Here is an 8966-nt window from a genome sequence, read left to right on the forward strand (position 1 = left end):
ACTAACCAACCGGTGTAAGAGGAAAAGTTGCAAACCTTGCAACTTGTATAAATGCTACTTGGAAAGCCGGGGCGGGGGGGGGAAGTTGCGCTTGATTTGTGGGGAAAACACCGAGCAGCCAGGCTTGCACAACTGAAATAAATAAGCAAATGTCTCTCCTGAGCGTGTCATTATTGGCTTAGTGCACAGCGGGCAACGAATCCGCTTTTCGGACAGCAGCGTGACCAGGCAGGGTTGTCCCCGGGGGCTGTGGCTGTCCCTCTTGGAAATGGGGAGGGCGGGAAGAGTAGGAGGGGTGCTGCGGGCTCCTGGGGGTCGTAGCTTTGCTCAGGATTGGGGCCGGTTAGGCAGCTGCTGGGAGGAGTGGCGGTGCTGGGAGGGCACGGTGCGGAGCTGTCCTGCTGTGCAGCGCAAGGGAAAGTCGACCAGCACCGTTGCTGTCCGAGGACCCTGGAACAGCCCGAGAGACCCTGGAACAGCCACCCCACGGACACCGTGTCACTGCCTCGCAAGGCCACTGCATGCAGGTACGTTTGACTACATCCGGCAGAAGAAATGTAAGCCGAAGGATCAGGGCAAATAGCTGCTTGTCTAGGTTTGTTACCTAGCGACGCACTGGCAAAGCTTTTTATGAACACCCGTACTCGATCGAGTGCGTATTCATTCTGTGAATATTAATTACTGCCAGACCGCGTACGTCACTGATGCTTTAAAGCAAGTCCGTGGCGCTGGGGTAGCACGTGTAGTGGAGGCTAAATGCAATAATACCTCGTTTTGATGTTGTTCTCTTATACGAAAGCACTTGGAGCAGATTAAGACATTTCTCGTCCTATTTTGTTTATTGAGTGGACCCTGATACTGGGGAGAAGCTGCCGTGAAGCAGACCTAGTAGTCAGCTTCCTTAGAGAAGGCGTCTTGTCCTGTATTTGAGGGCTTCCGGTACGTTTTGACAGACAGTAGTGAGTGACGGGTTTCCTTTGGACCCCCCGGGGAGCAGAAAGTTCTGCCGGGAAGGCAAAATGTTTCTTGCGGCTGGGTTGGAAGAAGCTGGCTGCTGATGCAAGGCAGTGACAATTCTGGGGAGTCGCGGGAAGTTTTGAAAAGACGGTCGTTCCCTTTGCTAGAAGGCTATGCACTTCGGTTCCTAATAGCTGTAGTAATGAAGCCAGGTAAGCGTTCGGGAGGAGCCCAAGCCACTTTTGTCTAGCGAGTATTTTGCGAGGGGGGCAGGAAAGCGCTGCGCCCTGCTCCTTGCTGCCCTCGCGTGTCTGAAAGGCGGCACTGCACGCGGGAGGGGGGGCGCGCATGCGCATTGCGTTCCGGCGCGCTCACGGCTGCCCTCGCGTGTCGACAAGGCAGCACTGCAGCCGCCGGCGGCCACCGCTGCGTACGGAGACCGTTGCGGGCAGCCGGCGCACACGTGCGCGCTGCCGGTCGCCGCGTTGGCCGCTATTCTGCGCTCTCTCGGGGACGGGTAAGCGCAGGGGCCGCGCTCGTGCCCCCTGCCCGGTGCTCACGGACCGGGAGCGCTTTTCCCGAGAGGGCTTTTCCTTCTCGGTGCTTCCTGGGGGCGCGGGGACGGGCAGTGCCGTCTCGGAGCTGCTCCGCGGCGCTCTCTCCCCGGGGCAGCCCCAGCGCCCGCTCGCTGAAGCCCGCCGCTCTCTCGGGCGCGGGCAGAGCAGCCTCGGGGCGCTCGCTGCTCGGCCTGAGCGCCGGGGTGGCGCGGCGGGCTGCGGTTGGCGCGCGGGAGCCGGCCGGCTGCAGCGCGGCGCTGCGACCACGCGAGGGTGGGGCCATTGCGGGTCTGGGCTGCCTCGCGCTGCGCTCCCCCCGCCCCTCGCGCTGCGCTCCCCCCGCCCCTCGCGCTGCGCTCCCCCCGCCCCTCGCGCTCCCCCCGCCCCTCGCGCTCCGCTCCCCCCGCCCCTCGCGCTCCGCTCCCCCCGCCCCTCGCGCTCCCCCCGCCCCTCGCGCTCCCCCCGCCCCTCGCGCTCCGCTCCCCCCGCCCCTCGCGCTCCGCTCCCCCCGCCCCTCGCGCTCCCCCCGCCCCTCGCGCTCCCCCCGCCCCTCGCGCTCCCCCGCCCCTCGCGCTCCCCCCGCCCCTCGCGCTCCCCCCGCCCCTCTCGCGCGGTCCTGGGCCGGCGCACGCGCGGTGCGGCGGCGCGAGCCCTGGGCGGCCGGCGCACGCGCGGTGCGGCGGCGCGAGCCCTGGGCGGCCGGCGCACGCGCGGTGCGGCGGCGCGAGCCCTGGGCGGCCGGCGCACGCGCGGTGCGGCGGCGCGAGCCCTGGGCGGCCGGCGCACGCGCGGTGCGGCGGCGCGAGCCCTGGGCGGCCGGCGCACGCGCGGTGCGGCGGCGCGAGCCCTGGGCGGCCGGCGCACGCGCGGTGCGGCGGCGCGAGCCCTGGGCGGCCGGCGCACGCGCGGTGCGGCGGCGCGAGCCCTGGGCGGCCGGCGCACGCGCGGTGCGGCGGCGGGCAAGATGGCGGCGAGCAGGGCGGGTGTTTTCGCTGGACGGCGGCGGGCGAGGGCAGAGGCGGGCTGGAGTCGAGCATGTGGGGGCCGCGGTGAGGCGAGGTGAGGCGAGCGTGCGCCTTCGGGTGGCCGCGGGTGTCGGGCTGTGTCCTGCCAGCCGGGGCCGTCGCTGCGTGGAGGCGGCGGGGCGGGGGGGGGGGAGTCGGGCCGGGGGCCGCGCCGCGCCGCGCCGGGTCTGCGCGGCGCCGGGTCTGCCGGAGCGCGGCTCTGACTCTCCCTTTTGCGTGTGTCGCCTGTAGGGCCCCGGTTCCTCCCCAGCGCGGGCCGGGGCGTGCGCTCGCCCCTGCGGACGCAGCCTGGAGGAGTGTGTGGGGGGTGTCTGCGCGGGGGTCTGGATGTCTCTAGCAGCGGCACGGCAGCCTGATGCCTCCTCTCGTCTGGGACGCGGGGTCCTTGGGGAGTTCCCTGCTGCCTCCTCTGGCGTTCTCTGCGAGCTCATAGATCCCTCCACCTCCTCTCCTCCCCCCCCCCGCCCCGCTCCCCTGTCTGGTGGGGTGGGAGACCGGTGGCTGCTCCCGCCGAGCTGAGAGCCACGTAGGGCACCCCTGTGTGCTCACTACGCATCTGGGATGGCACCCCTGCCCTGAGGGCCCCGCAGAGTCCCACCCTTCCTGCAACCAGCCCCCCCAGAGCCATTAAACCACCCACTAAACCACCCACAAATCCTGCCCCAACACCCCCACAGGCCCCAAAACGCCTCCGAGCCCTGCCGCAATGTTGTCACTGACTCCAGACCTTCCCCTGCACTCTGTGCAAGGCCCCAAACATTCCTCAAACTGCTGCCAGACCCAGTGCCCACAGCAGTGAGGCGTTCTAACAAAGATGGGGTGCGATCTGCGTCTCCGCCTCGACTCAGTCCCGCTTTAGAGAAACAGGAACTTACAGCACTTCCTGGTGAAGAGTGTTGACGGGTGAATGTGCGGATGACAAAGAGACTTTTCTCTCTTTTCTTCTGAGCCGCCTCTCAGAAGCCTCTGTGTGTGCATGATGTGGCTGATCTGGGATAATCGTGCTGTGCGCAGTGCTTAAGGAGAACACTGCCCTAAAATGGAGGGCTAAGGAATAGCCTAAAAAACCTAAAAGGCTCGGGAAGAGCCAAAGAGAACACCGATGGGCTCTGAGAAGCCCCAGTGATGCTAGCGAAAACAGCGTGGCTTTTAGGCACCTCCTCAGAGCAGCAGCAATGTCTCGCTCCAGCCTATGGGGCAATGGGGACTCTTAATTACCGCCTTGAATTACCACAAGTGTTGCAAAAGCAGAAGGGACTAGGGAGCATGCAGAGCAGGTTATGGACTATATGTCAAGTTTAAAGAAGCAACAAGCCCCTCTGCAAACAGAAACAGGTTTAGCCCTAAGTAATAGACGAAGGTAGCTGTGAGTAACGTGAAGCGAAGCGGTGACGTCAGTCACCCCGAAAGCCTCGGAGAAGCGGTCTGAAAATCTGGTACCCTCGCGGCCTCGGCAGTCTTTTTGGTTTGTTTGGCAGGGTAGCCCACCGAAGGGGGACATCTCGAAGAGAAGCAGCAAGACCTGGGGATCCGGTGGTTCATTTTGGTCGTCGCCTGTGAGGCCAGCATGCAAGAGTAAGAGGAAGCTAGGAGCAGTCTCAAAAAGGTAATAGGTCTGAAAGGGAGACAGGCAAATCGAGGGCTGTCGTTCCTCCACGTAGTTAAAGACCGAGAGAGTTGTCGGTTAAGCGCATGCATACGAGGGTTTGCGAACAGTAACAATAACACTGAAGCGGAATAAAAATAAGGTTTCGTGGAAGATGGCGTTAGGAAGGTATTAGGCGACGTGCCCGCCTGCCTAATAACCTAGCCCTAATTGCTGTGTGTAACGTTTCCAGACCGTTTACCCTGCAACGTATGGTGCAAAGTGCCGTATTAAGACCTTTCCCTTAAGGAAAAGAAGAAGAAAAAAAGAAAAAAAAGGGGGAAAAAGAAAACAGGGTAAAGAGAAAAAGATCATGCATAAACCTAAGCGTTTCACTGGAAGTAAAACGCGAGTTTATCGCTTCCTTACAGAGATGGAACCAAGGACAGCAAATGCTGACGAGGAGAAGAGACGGACGAGCGTTTGCTTGCGGTTAATACCGAAGGGACGGGATGAAACAAGGAAGCCAGAATGCAGCGGCCCCTCGATATCACCAGGAACTGCTACAGGAGGAGGCGTTCTGGCACGGGTAACTAGGGTAAGTATGGCTAATGACCGTTAGCAGTTATTTCGGCCTCCCCGAGGCAGCGCTGAGGACTAAGTAACCTGAGGGGCTCTGGCCTGGGTTGGGGCAGAAGTGCAGGCAGGCGGGATCAGGCATTTTCCTCTCAGCTCTCCGAGCTGAATCCTAGCCCTGAAGGAAAAAGCACTGGGGGGAGGCTACTCGGACACCTGCCATGTCGAGGGCAGGGGCAGGAGCTGACCCTTCCCCGACGGACGGACGTACGGACAGACGCTGGTGCGGCGGTGACTCTTTGGATATCGTAGGTAAGGGGAGGCACGCTGGTGCCGAGCTCCAGGGCGGTTTGCCTGAACACGATGCCTGAGGCAGGAGGTTATGCATTGTGTCCGGGGCTGGGAGCTGGTCCCCGAGTCCCATGTACTTGGGAGTGCCTGCACTTGCCAGGGAGCCCGGTGCTGTTCCCAGAGCTGCGGGGAATTTCCCTTGCGTTGCCTGGACCCTCGGGGCTCTTGGGGGTGTTTCCCCTCATCGCGAGGGCTGCCAGAGCCCCTCCAGGGCTGCGTGAGGTCCCCGAACCGCTCCCGGATTTGCTTTTGGCACTCCGCAGTGTCGCTCGTGTGCCTGGGGCAGCCTGCAGGCGCCATCCTGTCAGCCGCGTTGAGCCCTGCGGCGTGCCTGGTGACCCCTCTGGTGTGCGCCAAGGCCCTTCCTCTGTATTTTGGTCTGCCCCAGAGCCCTGCACTTGCCCTCTGATGCCCTCAGGACCCCTCAGTTCACATTCTGGGTTGCCCCCGAGCCCTCTGCGTGCCTTTCGGTGCGCCCCGTGGCCCCGTGTGTGTTTTGCGGCACGCCGCAGAGGTCTCTGTTTAGCTTTTTCTCCTGTCCTGGAGTTTTCTGGGTGCTTCTGGGTGTGCCCCAGGGCCCTCCTTTTGGTGCCCCCCGAGTCACTCTGTTTGCTCTATCGTTGTTCTTTTTTTTTTTTTTTTTTTTTTCTTGACTTGTGTTGCACCCAGAGCTCTCGATTTGTTCTCTTGTGCTCCGCATACTCCCCTTTCCGCACTCTACACCCCAGGCAGGGCTCTCCCTTCAGCTCTCAGCAAGCTGCTGTCAGGAGAGTGGGGGTGCCTCTGCTGCCCTGGCAGCCCCAGCTGTCCCTGAAGGGTCTGATGGCCAGGCCCCCTGCCCAGTTCCTGCAGGCCCACAGCTGCGGGCCCTGGGGCTGGGATGAATGCCAGGGGGAGCTGGGTGGCAGGACAGGCCCCAGGTGGGGCTGATGGCAAGGGCAGGCCCACATTTGGGGGCTGGGGCTGCAGTTGGGGGGAGCTGGCGCTGGGGCAGGAGCTGGGCAGCGGAGCTGCCACGGAGCACGGCCCTTCGGGCCCAGCCCGGCGGCCGCCCCGCGGAGGAGGTGAGCGGGGCCGGGGGAGGCGCACTGCAGGCTGCGGGTCCCGCATGTGCCGGGGGTCCCGGCGGCTGGGAGCGTCCCGGGGCCACGGAGGCGGGGGGAGGAAGGGGGTGCGCCGGGGCTGTGGTGCGGTTTACTGCGCGGTCGGAGGAGCGCGGGGGGTGGGGGGGGGTCTCCTGTGTCAGCTCGGGAGCGTGTCGGGGAGCGGGGGGAGGAGGGTCGTGGAGGGGCGGGGGCAGTGTCGGAGCTGAGGCGGGGCCGGTCGCGGGGGTGTCGGGGGAGCCCCGGGCCGGTGGTGGGGCCGGCGGGGCCGCGCTCGGGGCTCTGCGGCCGTTTCCGGGGGGACAGGGGGGAAGGGGAAGGGGGGCGGGACGGAAAGGAACGGAATGTGCCGAGGGTCAAAGGTGCCCCAGCGCTGCGGGTGGGGGGCGGGAGTTGGGGTGCGGGAATGCGGGGAGCCGTAGCTTTCGGCGCGGCATGCCGGGAGCAGTAGTCTTCCGGCACTGGGCTTCCGGGCGGCCATGTTGCTTGGCATGGCATGCCGGGAGCAGTAGTCTTCCGGCACTGGGCTTCCGGGCCGCCCTTTTCGCGTGCACGGTATGCTGGGAGGTGTAGTCTTCTCAGGCGGGGCTACTGGGTGACCATGCTGCGCCTCTCGAGGTGGCCCCGCGGGGGGGGCGGCGGCGGCAGGTCCCTGCCAGCGGGGTTCCCAGCGGGTGGCCGCGTGGCAGGCCAGGAGCTGTAGTGCCCGCTGGGTCTGTTCCTTACTGGACGTGTGTCACTCACGCCTGAGTCCCCACAGGTCACGGGGGACAGTGGAATGCCCCTGTTTTTCCCCGGTACAGGGCAGGAAGTGTTTTCCATCTCCGATGGTGTTGCAAGACAACCTTGGAAGCTCAGAAAGAGTGTTCCTGCTGTTTAAACTAGGCAGATGAGGAGGAACCCCCCCCCCCCCCATTTCCTGGGAGGAAATAATTCTTTAATCAAGGCCATGCTAGAAGTGCTAAAGCCTTAAAGAAATAGTAAATCAAAATGTTTTGTTTTCTATGTAGACGTTGCCAATTTAGCAAAGGAATTCGAGGTATCCCCGAACTGAACTGTCCTCATTATAATACAAGAAAATCACGCCCATAGGTCAGAAAGACCTGTGCCCGGGTGAAGACTCCTCCCCTGAGCATGCGTAGTTTTAAAATGGTGTGTAAGCAATATTAGAATTGTATGTAAATCACTAACCAACCGGTGTAAGAGGAAAAGTTGCAAACCTTGCAACTTGTATAAATGCTACTTGGAAAGCCGGGGCGGGGGGGGGAAGTTGCGCTTGATTTGTGGGGAAAACACCGAGCAGCCAGGCTTGCACAACTCTGAAATAAATAAGCAAATGTCTCTCCTGAGCGTGTCATTATTGGCTTAGTGCACAGCGGGCAACGAATCCGCTTTTTGGACAGCAGCGTGACCAGGCAGGGTTGTCCCCGGGGGCTGGGGCTGTCCCTCTTGGAAATGGGGAGGGCGGGAAGAGTAGGAGGGGTGCTGCGGGCTCCTGGGGGTCGTAGCTTTGCTCAGGATTGGGGCCGGTTAGGCAGCTGCTGGGAGGAGTGGCGGTGCTGGGAGGGCACGGTGCAGAGCTGTCCTGCTGTGCAGCGCAAGGGAAAGTCGACCAGCACCGTTGCTGTCCGAGGACCCTGGAACAGCCCGAGAGACCCTGGAACAGCCACCCCACGGACACCGTGTCACTGCCTCGCAAGGCCACTGCATGCAGGTACGTTTGACTACATCCGGCAGAAGAAATGTAAGCCGAAGGATCAGGGCAAATAGCTGCTTGTCTAGGTTTGTTACCTAGCGACGCACTGGCAAAGCTTTTTATGAACACCCGTACTCGATCGAGTGCGTATTCATTCTGTGAATATTAATTACTGCCAGATCGCGTACGTCACTGATGCTTTAAAGCAAGTCCGTGGCGCTGGGGTAGCACGTGTAGTGGAGGCTAAATGCAATAATACCTCGTTTTGATGTTGTTCTCTTATACGAAAGCACTTGGAGCAGATTAAGACATTTCTCGTCCTATTTTGTTTATTGAGTGGACCCTGATACTGGGGAGAAGCTGCCGTGAAGCAGACCTAGTAGTCAGCTTCCTTAGAGAAGGCGTCTTGTCCTGTATTTGAGGGCTTCCGGTACGTTTTGACAGACAGTAGTGAGTGACGGGTTTCCTTTGGACCCCCCAGGGAGCAGAAAGTTCTGCCGGGAAGGCCAAATGTTTCTTGCGGCTGGGTTGGAAGAAGCTGGCTGCTGATGCAAGGCAGTGACAATTCTGGGGAGTCGCGGGAAGTTTTGAAAAGACGGTCGTTCCCTTTGCTAGAAGGCTATGCACTTCGGTTCCTAATAGCTGTAGTAATGAAGCCAGGTAAGCGTTCGGGAGGAGCCCAAGCCACTTTTGTCTAGCGAGTATTTTGCAAGGGGGGCAGGAAAGCGCTGCGCCCTGCTCCTTGCTGCCCTCGCGTGTCTGAAAGGCGGCACTGCACGCGGGAGGGGGGGCGCGCATGCGCATTGCGTTCCGGCGCGCTCACGGCTGCCCTCGCGTGTCGACAAGGCAGCACTGCAGCCGCCGGCGGCCACCGCTGCGTACGGAGACCGTTGCGGGCAGCCGGCGCACACGTGCGCGCTGCCGGTCGCCGCGTTGGCCGCTACTCTGCGCTCTCTCGGGGACGGGTAAGCGCAGGGGCCGCGCTCGTGCCCCCTGCCCGGTGCTCACGGACCGGGAGCGCTTTTCCCGAGAGGGCTTTTCCTTCTCGGTGCTTCCTGGGGGCGCGGGGACGGGCAGTGCCGTCTCGGAGCTGCTCCGCGGCGCTCTCTCCCCGGG

General features: G+C 62.5%; 1 long non-coding RNA gene across 2 annotated transcripts; it reads left to right on the plus strand.

Moving 5' to 3' along the window:
• Positions 1–387: 387 nt before the first annotated feature.
• Positions 388–5506, plus strand: LOC135324385 (uncharacterized). Of its 2 annotated transcripts, none has more exons than XR_010385725.1 (3): positions 388–527; positions 4018–4145; positions 4556–5506. It is a non-coding gene; the product is annotated as an uncharacterized LOC135324385 (long non-coding RNA). The 2 variants fall into 2 exon arrangements; XR_010385726.1 differs by lacking the exon at positions 388–527 and adding an exon at positions 2443–2573.
• Positions 5507–8966: the final 3460 nt, after the last annotated feature.

Source organism: Dromaius novaehollandiae, chromosome W, assembly GCF_036370855.1.
Source record: "Dromaius novaehollandiae isolate bDroNov1 chromosome W, bDroNov1.hap1, whole genome shotgun sequence".
Lineage (NCBI taxonomy): Eukaryota > Metazoa > Chordata > Aves > Casuariiformes > Dromaiidae > Dromaius > Dromaius novaehollandiae.